Below are 9,840 nucleotides of genomic sequence, written 5' to 3'. Positions count from 1 at the left end.
GACACGTACCCACACCCCCCCCCCCCCCAAATCTCGATCCAACGGTACCAGGACTGTACTAACATCTCAGAATCCACGGCCAGATTATACGATAGTTACTTCTCCTCTCGGACATTGCCCCTTTCGGCTTTCGCCCTGTCCCGGGGGCGTGCCGTCCACGCGACGCGACCCCAACGTAGCAGTGCGGCCGTACATAATAATCACAAAGCGTGCTCAATTTTGGGGCCTCATTTTTGCATACTTCCAAAAAAAAAACTCTAATACGTTTTAATACACAAAAAATACTAATATTCTGAAAAATTTATACATTGAGAATGCCCATACCAGTTTTTTTTTTTTTTTACCAGAGGCCCATACCCGTTAACTCAGACTCAAGTTATATTTTTAATGCACTACCATATTAGGCGTTTAATTCAAGAGTGTGTAAATTAATTAATTTTTTAATCCACAAATGAATAGAAAAGGCTAGTAAGATGAATTTCATTTATAGAGGGAGTAGCGTTTTAGTCGGGCTTTGTAGTGTGAAATATAGTTATTATCATATGAAAACACAACCATAGACAGTTGGTACTATTTTTTTCAGTACAGGTACAGTTTTATTAATTAATTAAGCCGAATATGTGTTGCTAGTATTATTAATTAATATCCTTTTGACTAATTAAGCGGAATATAATGGAGGATGAAAATTAAACTAAATAACTATAATATGATGCGTCCAAAAATAAGGAACAGGACTGTAATAATGGAGGGGAGGCGTTTCCTGATTTGTCTTTGATGCCAAGTGCTAAGAACATGAATGGTAAGATACTACTATTATATACTAAAATCAATAATAGAGACCAATTAAGTTCAATATTTTTTGTAGATGTCAATCAATCAAGTAAAAAATTTGAAATCACGATCAAAAGTGAACCGAAACAAAACAAATAATAATTACTGTTTAATTTTAAAATATATCAATTTCACACACACTCTTATCATGAGATTAGATTGCAAGTTTTGAAACTATAATTAAAAATAATTATAAAAAGTATGCTCAGCAACATTATTCTCGATTTCGCACAGTAATGGAGTTTGTTTTAATATAACAAGCCTTTGGTCTATATACATGCAATGCAAATATGTAAATTGAATTTTGAGTTTTTTTTGTCTGTATAATATTTTGTTACTAAGTTTTAGGTTCCTAATATAAGAGCTAATTATAGATTTAACTTTATCATAAATATAATATTTCAATTTATTTTATCTCTCATTTTTATCTATTTCGTCTCATGTAATCCCTATGATGATTGTGTATGTTAGTGAGATTTTATAAAAGTAGTTTCAATACATATAATTAAAAAATAATACATATTTATTATAAATAACTAACTTAATTATTTTTTTAATATTTATAAATTAATTACTGAAGGTGATATTTTAATTTGTGCTCGGCTTTTATAAATGCGCATCATCACGGGACGAGCTTATCTGGTTTTCTTGAACGACGTGATCCTTTCTCAAGTAAAAACAATATTTGAATTGAATATTAAATTTCACGAGTGCTTGTTACTGTTTTATTCTTGTTTTATTCGGTGAGCTACAAATGATACGCAGCATCATCAAAGGTGGCAGCCTCGTAAGATACGAGCATCTTGGTAAGGATTTTGAACTATCTGGACTAATTTTTCTTGTTTTATACTAATTCATTTTTATATGCAACCTAGTACTGTGGAATTAAATATTTTAGCGTATTTTTTAACTTATAATGTTCGAATACTTAACCTTGTCATAACTAAGCATGAGCACTATCCTGTTGTATTTTCATTACTTGTTAATTCCAAGCAAAAAAGGTAAGCATAACCACGGGTTTATTTAGATCTATTGAATTGAAATAAAATTTTTATTACATACTTACTCTGTGTTTCGTAATTCATAACTAAAAAAACTATTTTAAATGATCCAATAATTATTCCCGATAAGCCCTATCATTTTAAAAGTCATTTAAAATCTACGAGCTGCTGAAATGCACTGGTTTGGATTCAGTTTGTTATCCAGGGAAAAAAAAAAGTGCCCAGTTTTGAAGGCTCATCTGAAATATGAAAGGTACATATTCTTTTTAAATAAACAAAAATGCCAGTGATTGCCAATAAGTTAATTGTCGTTCAATGATACACAGTTAAAAAAATGAACAGTCGTCCTAAGCACCAACGATTAATATAATAGACGAATAAACTGAGAAAATAATAGGAAAATTAAAAAAAAATTATTGTACTCTTACACTGGTGTTAAAACAAGCCAGTATTAGCTGTGTGTATTCATTGAGCAGAAGAGACAACTCTTCCAGAGAAAATGAGGCTCTGTGCCAAATTCACTTCCCCATTTTATTTTATATTTAAGCACAAAAGAGTCATAAACAGATATTCATTTCTTTGGCCAAAAGTATAGACTGATATGCATAATGTAGAAAGAATAATTTAAGAGAGTGATATTCTTCTCCACATAATTTAATTTATTATACTTGATATTGATGGCGTTGACGTTGATTTCAGGTACATTAGCAAAAAAATGTGCAAAAAAGTTTATTTAGATTAGGGTTGTGAAAATCGCCTGGTGACTTGGTCTGATCCTACTAGAATCATCTTCTTTATTTTGGACTGGGTTCCCGTCAGACACTTCAAACCCTCTTTTTTCATTTATCTTACTACTCCTCCGGTCCTTAATATAGGACCCAATTCTTGAGTTAGTTTTGGTCCTAAATATAAGACCCATTTCTCATATTTATCAATTTTTTCTAAATTACCCCTATGGATACTCCCTCAACCATAATCAAGTAGAAGAGGGAGATGAGTATTAAGAAAGATAATTATGGTATTTTAGGAAAAATGTGTCACTTTTATTAGAATTAACCAACTTACCTAACTTCCTTAATCTAATCAAATTAGTTAAATGGGTCTTATATTAAGGACCGGAGGAGTATTACTTTTTCACATTTATCCATTTATATATAAGATTATATTTGAAAAAAAGGTGCATTTGTTATATATTAATTGTTTTTAACTAATTTTAACTATTTTTTAAACCGCGTAATTTAATTAAAAGAATCTAAGTGACGGAGTAATACATTGAGTGAGGTGTATCAATTCTATTCTTATCCAACCCTCATAAAGATTGAGTTTTGTTGGATCATGAGCAGGTAACAGACTCTCCCAACAAATTATAACGCTGTTGTATTGTGAGAATTCAAACACGAGACCACTAAGACATGCTTGTCTGTCCTTTGCAATTATCTCGGAACCTAGTTTTGATTATTTTAGAAAAAAAATCTGGGGGTCAGGGAGTTTAATTCCTAAAAACCCAGTGTCCAAATGAGTTACTACTACTCGCATAAATTATAGGTTGAGTAATTTTGAATAATTTATTTTTCATAAATACATGAATTGACTTATGTTAATTATACACAATAATAAATAACGTCCATACCTGCAGTCAACTATTAATAACACATTTCCTCGTGAATACCACTCATTAAATTGGGCACCATGATATATCACTCTCATTTAAGAAGAAAATATGAGTATATACATTATAGTAGTATTTTATAAAAGATGGGAGACGAAGCAGGAAAAGATTAAAAAAAAAACTAAAAAAGAGAGAGCATTTCTTAAATCCAGGGATAAGACACGAGATGGAACATAGTACTGTAATATAGCAATGAACATTCATGATTTTAATATCTCAACTAAATTTTAAATTAGAATATAATTTTTTTGTTCAAAGAATCAGAATATAATGAATATTTGAAATTATAATTTAATATTTTAACTGAGAGTAATTATGTATATTTTTTGTTTCAGGGAAAAGAAAAGGGCGAGCCGGCGCGTGGGAGTGAAGGGCGGGTAAAAGTGCTGGTGAGTGGGACCCGCCACCATAAAATGGAAAGGACCAGCACGGAAGCTGTGTACTCTCATTCAGCCGAGCAGAAATATATAAACACCTCTCTGGGAACGGCATCGGCCTCCCATTTCATTTCCCTCATCTTCTTCTATCGCTATCTGTCAATCCTCTTCTCCTCCTCCTTCCTTTTCTTTCCTGCATTTACTGTCCCTCCCTCTCTCTCTCTGTCGCAACTTGTGATTGACCATGACTCTCTAGTCTTCCTCCTTCACTGTTTCTACCCCGTCTTCCTCCTCCGCTTTCGATCCGTACTTTTTCCTACCTGCTTCGCCCACCATCATGGGAGGCATCAGCCTCGAGGAGATAAAAAACGAGAACGTTGATCTGGTATTCTCTTTTTCTCCCTCTCTTTGCTTCCTCACAAAATTGCCTGCACCGAAATCAAATGATTCTCTCCTGATTTTCATTCTGATTTCGAATTTTCCATTTTCTGATGGTTTCGGAATTATTGAGTGTGCTTCTCTGAAATTTCTGCTGTCGATACGTGGTTTGATTTGGTTTGGCTACGATTTGTTAATCGTTCATTGTTATAACTGCGTGCACGGCTAAATTTTTGTTGTTTTCTGAGGCGGAATGGCATGCATAGCCTTTCTTCGCATGCATCTCGCCGCGTGAGCTCTGAAATCCTTTTTCTGCAACTGCTGCTTTCCTTCCCTCCTTCCATCTCTCAAAGTGCCAGAGAGAACTGGGCCCACTTTCTCTGGGTTTCAGGTTCGCTTCCAGCCTTCAGCCAAATAATGATAAAAGTATAGAAGTATAAACAAAGAAACTGTTTGTTATTATTTTTTCATACACATATTTTCTTATGGACCTTACTTTGCTTATCGGCAACAATCGGACTTATATTAATTAATTTTTATAAAATATACACTTTTTGATTTTTCATTTTTTTAACTGGAATTGATTTTCCAGTTCTGGCCACAAAAATAAGAAATTTAGGAGTGTTTAGAACACCTCAAACACATTTTTCAAAAATATTTTTTTGTAAATGAAATAAATTTATCTATATAGTTATCTCGTATACTATAAAAATATTTTTAAAATTATTATTTTATTCTATCTAAATACTTTTTTAATTATGAAATGCTTCCGTAACGTGCTTTTATCTTTTGGCAGAGGGCGAGATATCCGCGCTCTCCGATCGCATGTAAAGAACAAATATTGGGTATCACCGCTTTCTGCGGGAGCACCCAACTTTTTTCTGAGTTATGATTTTTTTTCAATTAAAGGAAAAAGGGGGAAAAAAAAAAGAACTGAGGGCCTATAACATTTTGCTGCCTAACATATGTTAAAGCACTTTCTTTGAAAGGAATTTAAGAAATAAGCCGTGGGTTATATTATGATAATAAAATAGTGTACTTTAATAAAATTTAATACCGTGGTGTAAAATTCAAGACGAGAATTTGAGTTCCCTACAAACGCCTTCATGTGTTTCTTTGTCGGAGACGTGTCTGACACTGATGATGATTGGGGGCAAATTTTAAATGTGGTTGTACATCGTTCATATTTTATGTGGCCAGAAATTTTTTTGGGTACCCATTCAGTTTACCGGAGTTTTGCCCATCTGGTTGTCATTGGTAGAAAATATTTTATGTAACATACCTTGCCTTCTTCTTTTTTTTTCTTGATGATTAAAGAGGAAAGCAATCAAAGCATATCAAGCATTATTTTATTTTATCTTTTTGTTAAAAAAATTATTTTAGCCCTTCAAAATTCCTCATGAGGCGTCATCAAATTAAGAAAAAAATCCCCCAGGGATCCCTTCGATTATTACTTAAATAATTTCTTTTTTGTTTTTTTAAAAATTTTATACAGTTTTCTTAATGGTTGTCTTAGGATCAGAGGTCAAGCTGACGTCATGTCGCTTTTTATTTTTTTTGTTAAAGCTCTTATATTTTAATATTAATGATAACAATTTCACGTTGTAGCCACTGACCAGCTACAATTTTGGGCTGCTAAAATTCGTGCAAAACAAATAAATAATTATATGTGCGCGTTTGCATGGGCTCAAAGTCAATAGGGACTATTTTCCATTTTTCTGCAATAGCAATGATATTGACTGTGAAGGGAAATAAGTTTACTAGCATTCGGGCAACTGTTGCGCGTTGTGTGGACATCTTCTGAAGGAATAACTTCCCAATCCATTCTTGCAATTAGCGTAGGTCATAGAGATAGTGAGTAAAAATCTGTTGTGCTTCAGAAAACTAATAAAACAGTTTCTTCCTGCTGATTACATATGAGAATAAACTGAAATAAAACTACTTTGGAACAGGAACGGATCCCGATAGAAGAAGTGTTTGAACAACTGAAATGTTCAAGAGAAGGTTTAACGTCAGACGAGGGAGCCAATCGGCTTCAAGTTTTTGGGCCAAACAAATTGGAAGAGAAAAAGGCATGTTTCTTGGGCACAGCATTTTCTCCTCGTGTTTATATTTTGATTGTATCTGGTTCGCTTCATTGGAAGCATGTAATGATTTAATCCTCTAAATCAACAGGAGAGCAAACTTTGAAATTCCTGGGTTTTATGTGGAACCCCCTCTCTGGGTTATGGAAGCAGCTGCTATAATGGCCATAGCTTTAGCAAATGGTGGAGGAAGGCCTCCGGACTGGCAGGATTTCGTAGGTATCATTTGTCTACTGGTGATCAACTCCACAATCAGTTTTATTGAGGAAAATAATGCTGGCAACGCTGCTGCTGCACTCATGGCTGGTTTAGCCCCCAAGACCAAGGTCGAATATTCTTATCGTCAAATTTCTGTTGGCATGCGTTATTTATGGGAGTGTGGCACCATCTTCTTATTGTTCGTTCATTTTTTTCTGGCCACAAATTTTAGGTTCTCAGAGATGGTCGGTGGAGTGAACAAGATGCTGCGATTTTAGTTCCAGGTGATATAATCAGCATCAAGTTAGGAGATATTATCCGCTGATGCCCGTCTTCTGGAGGGTGATGCCTTGAGCGTTGATCAGTCTGCCTTGACTGGAGAGTCTCTTCTGTGACAAAGCATCCCTCCGATGAGGTATTTTCCGGATCAACTGTCAAAAAAGGTGAGGATAGAAGCAGTTGTTATTGCTACTGGTGTGCACACCTTTTTTGGTAAAGCAGCTCATCTGTGGACAGCACCAACCAAGTCGGGCACTTCAGAAAGTCTTACAGCAATTGGTAATTTCTGCATTTGCTCAATGCGCTTGGAATCGTTGTCGAGATCATATGTCATGTACCCAATACAACACCGCAAGTACAGAGATGAGGATTGACAATCTATTGGTTCTATTAATTGGAGGAATTCCAATTGCCATGCCCACTGTGTTGTCTGTGACAATGGCTATTGGTTCTCACAGACTTTCTCAGCAAGGTGCAATTACAAAGCGAATGACAGCTATTGAGGAAATGGCAGGGATGGATGTCCTCTGCAGTGATAAAACTGGAACCTGACCTTAAATAAGCTTAGTGTCGATAGAAACTTGATTGAAGTGTTTGCCAAGGGTGTAGAGAAGGAGTATGTTATCCTTCTAGCCGCAAGGGCTCTCTAGGACTGAGAATCAGGACGCCATTGATGCTGCAATTGTAGGAATGCTTGCCGATCCGAAGGAGGTATAGTATGCAACAAATCTCTATAACAAGAGCAAAGTGGAACGATCCCCCCCCCCCCCAAAAAAAAAAGAAAAAGGAGTAGAAAATTTATAAATTACTTTCAATGTTCTGATTCATCTAAATTGACCAGGCACGAGCTGGTATTAGAGAGGTCATTCCCTTTCCTCCCATTCAACCCTGTGGACAAGGAAACTGCTCTAACTAATTGACTCTGATGGAAATTGGCATCGAGCAAGTAAAGGTGCCCCTGAGCAGGTAATTAAGATTTTTCGCGATGGCCATGCGATGATGTTTTATCATAGATGAACTAATCAATGTCTTTCTCATGTTAAGATATTGAACCTGTGCAACTCCAAGGGGATGTCAGTCGAAAAAGGGTTCATACCGTACTTGATAAGTTTGCTGAACGTGGACTCAGGTCTCTAGGTGTTGCAAGACAGGTTTGCGGAGCTAAAGCATTATTTTTTTAAAATTTGTTTGCTTCTCTACTCAATGAATACTTTTTGTTATTGCTACTTTTTTGGTTTATCAGGATAGAAGTACCCGAGAAATCAAAAGATGCTCCTGGTGCACCATGGCAATTTGTTGGTTTGCTCCCTCTGTTTGATCCTCCTCGGCACGATAGTGCCGAAACCATCAGAAGAGCCCTTCACCTTGGAGTGAATGTTTAAGATGATTACTGGTAAGAGTTGTCTTGAGCCTTCTTTTTGCTATTAGCTTCGCATATACCTTTCTTAATTCTATAGCTTAACAATTGGTTGCTTCTTCTTGTCTCCAGGGGATCAGCTTGCCATTGGCAAAGAAAGAAACTGGCCGAAGACTTGGAATGGGAACTAACATGTACCCATCGTCTTCATTACTTGGCAGGACAAGGATGCTTCTATTTCAGCTCTTCCAGTTGATGAGTTGATTGAGAAGGCAGATGGATTTGCTGGAGTTTCCAGGTAGGTTGTTTCTATTTGTAAAAAATCACCACTTCACGTAGAAGGAGAAAGAAAAACAATTTATTACTATACCCTCCAAATTGTTTTTCAACTTTGACTATTTCTAACTTTTTTTCCATGTTCATAGAATCGTTTATACGACTCAATGGAGACTGCTGATTGACAATCAACAAAATTACTGCATTTCTAATTGCCTGCCAGTTCCTGCGTTTTAACTCCCCCGTTAGTGTTGACATGTAGAAAATAAATATGAAATCGTTAAGAGGCTGCAAGAGAGGAAGCATATCTGTGGAATGACAGGAGATGGTGTCAATGATGCCCCAGCATTAAAGAAGGCAGATATTGGAATTGCTGTTGCAGATGCTACGGATTGCTGCGAGAAGTGCTTCTGACATTGTTCTCACTGAACTGGATTGAGTGTCATTATTAGTTGCAGTGCTAACAAGCAGGGCTATTTTCCAAAGGATGAAGGAAATTATACTGTAGTTCTTTTAATACATAATTAAAAAGTTTTAGATGCTATTTTTCACATATTTCAGAAATCTAAATCCTTCAAATTTTCACTGCTTAATTTGGCAGATTTATGCTGTGTCAATCACCATTCGTATTGTGGTAAGTGCAGAAATGGGTTGACAAGCTGAAAAAATTTTCAGTAGTATTTATAAAGAAGTCATATGATTAATGCAACCTGTTTTTTACTTTGGCAGTTTGGTTTCATGCTTATCGCATTAATCTGGAAGTTTGACTTTGCACCCTTCATGGTTCTGATTATTGCCATACTAATGGACGGTTTGAGACAACATATGCTTGACCTTCCTCGATCCTCACCCTGGGTTGTTAACCCTAACTGATTCTTGCACCATCGTTCTTGTAGGTACCATTATGACAATATCCAAGGATCGAGTCAAGCATCTCCGCAGCCTGACAGCTGGAAATCAAGGAGATATTTGCTACTGGCATTGTGCTTGGCAGTTACATGGCACTAATGACAGTAGTCTTTTTCTGGGCCATGAAGGATACCGACTTTTTCCCGTAATATTTACATCACAAGTTTCTTTAACTCACCGTATCAGCCCTAAATGTTATTACAACGTTCTAAGGGCTGCACCCAATTGTGTTGCAGAACAAGTTCGGAGTGAGGTCTATACGACACAGCAACGAGGAAATGATGGCAGCCTTGACCTCAAGTCAGTATTATAAGCCAGGCCCTAATTTTTGTCACTAGGTCCCGCAGCTGGTCTTTGTGAAAGACCCGGTCTTCTTCTAATGAGTGCTTTATGGTTGCTCAGTTGGTGAGTATGAGCTCCTTATAAAGCCGATTGTGTTGGGTTCCTTTCATTTTTGTATGTCAAGCGACATTAAGCCAGT

General features: G+C 36.0%; 1 pseudogene; it reads left to right on the top strand.

Moving 5' to 3' along the window:
* The first annotated feature begins 4,016 nt into the window (after positions 1-4,016).
* On the top strand, positions 4,017-9,764 carry LOC114753814 (plasma membrane ATPase 4-like; annotated as a pseudogene).
* The last annotated feature ends 76 nt before the right edge of the window (positions 9,765-9,840 follow it).

Source organism: Neltuma alba, unplaced genomic scaffold (assembly GCF_004799145.2).
Source record: "Neltuma alba isolate B1F8T4 unplaced genomic scaffold, ASM479914v2 tig00008189_pilon, whole genome shotgun sequence".
In the NCBI taxonomy this organism is placed as follows: domain Eukaryota; kingdom Viridiplantae; phylum Streptophyta; class Magnoliopsida; order Fabales; family Fabaceae; genus Neltuma; species Neltuma alba.
This window is presented reverse-complemented; position numbering and strand designations above follow the sequence as displayed.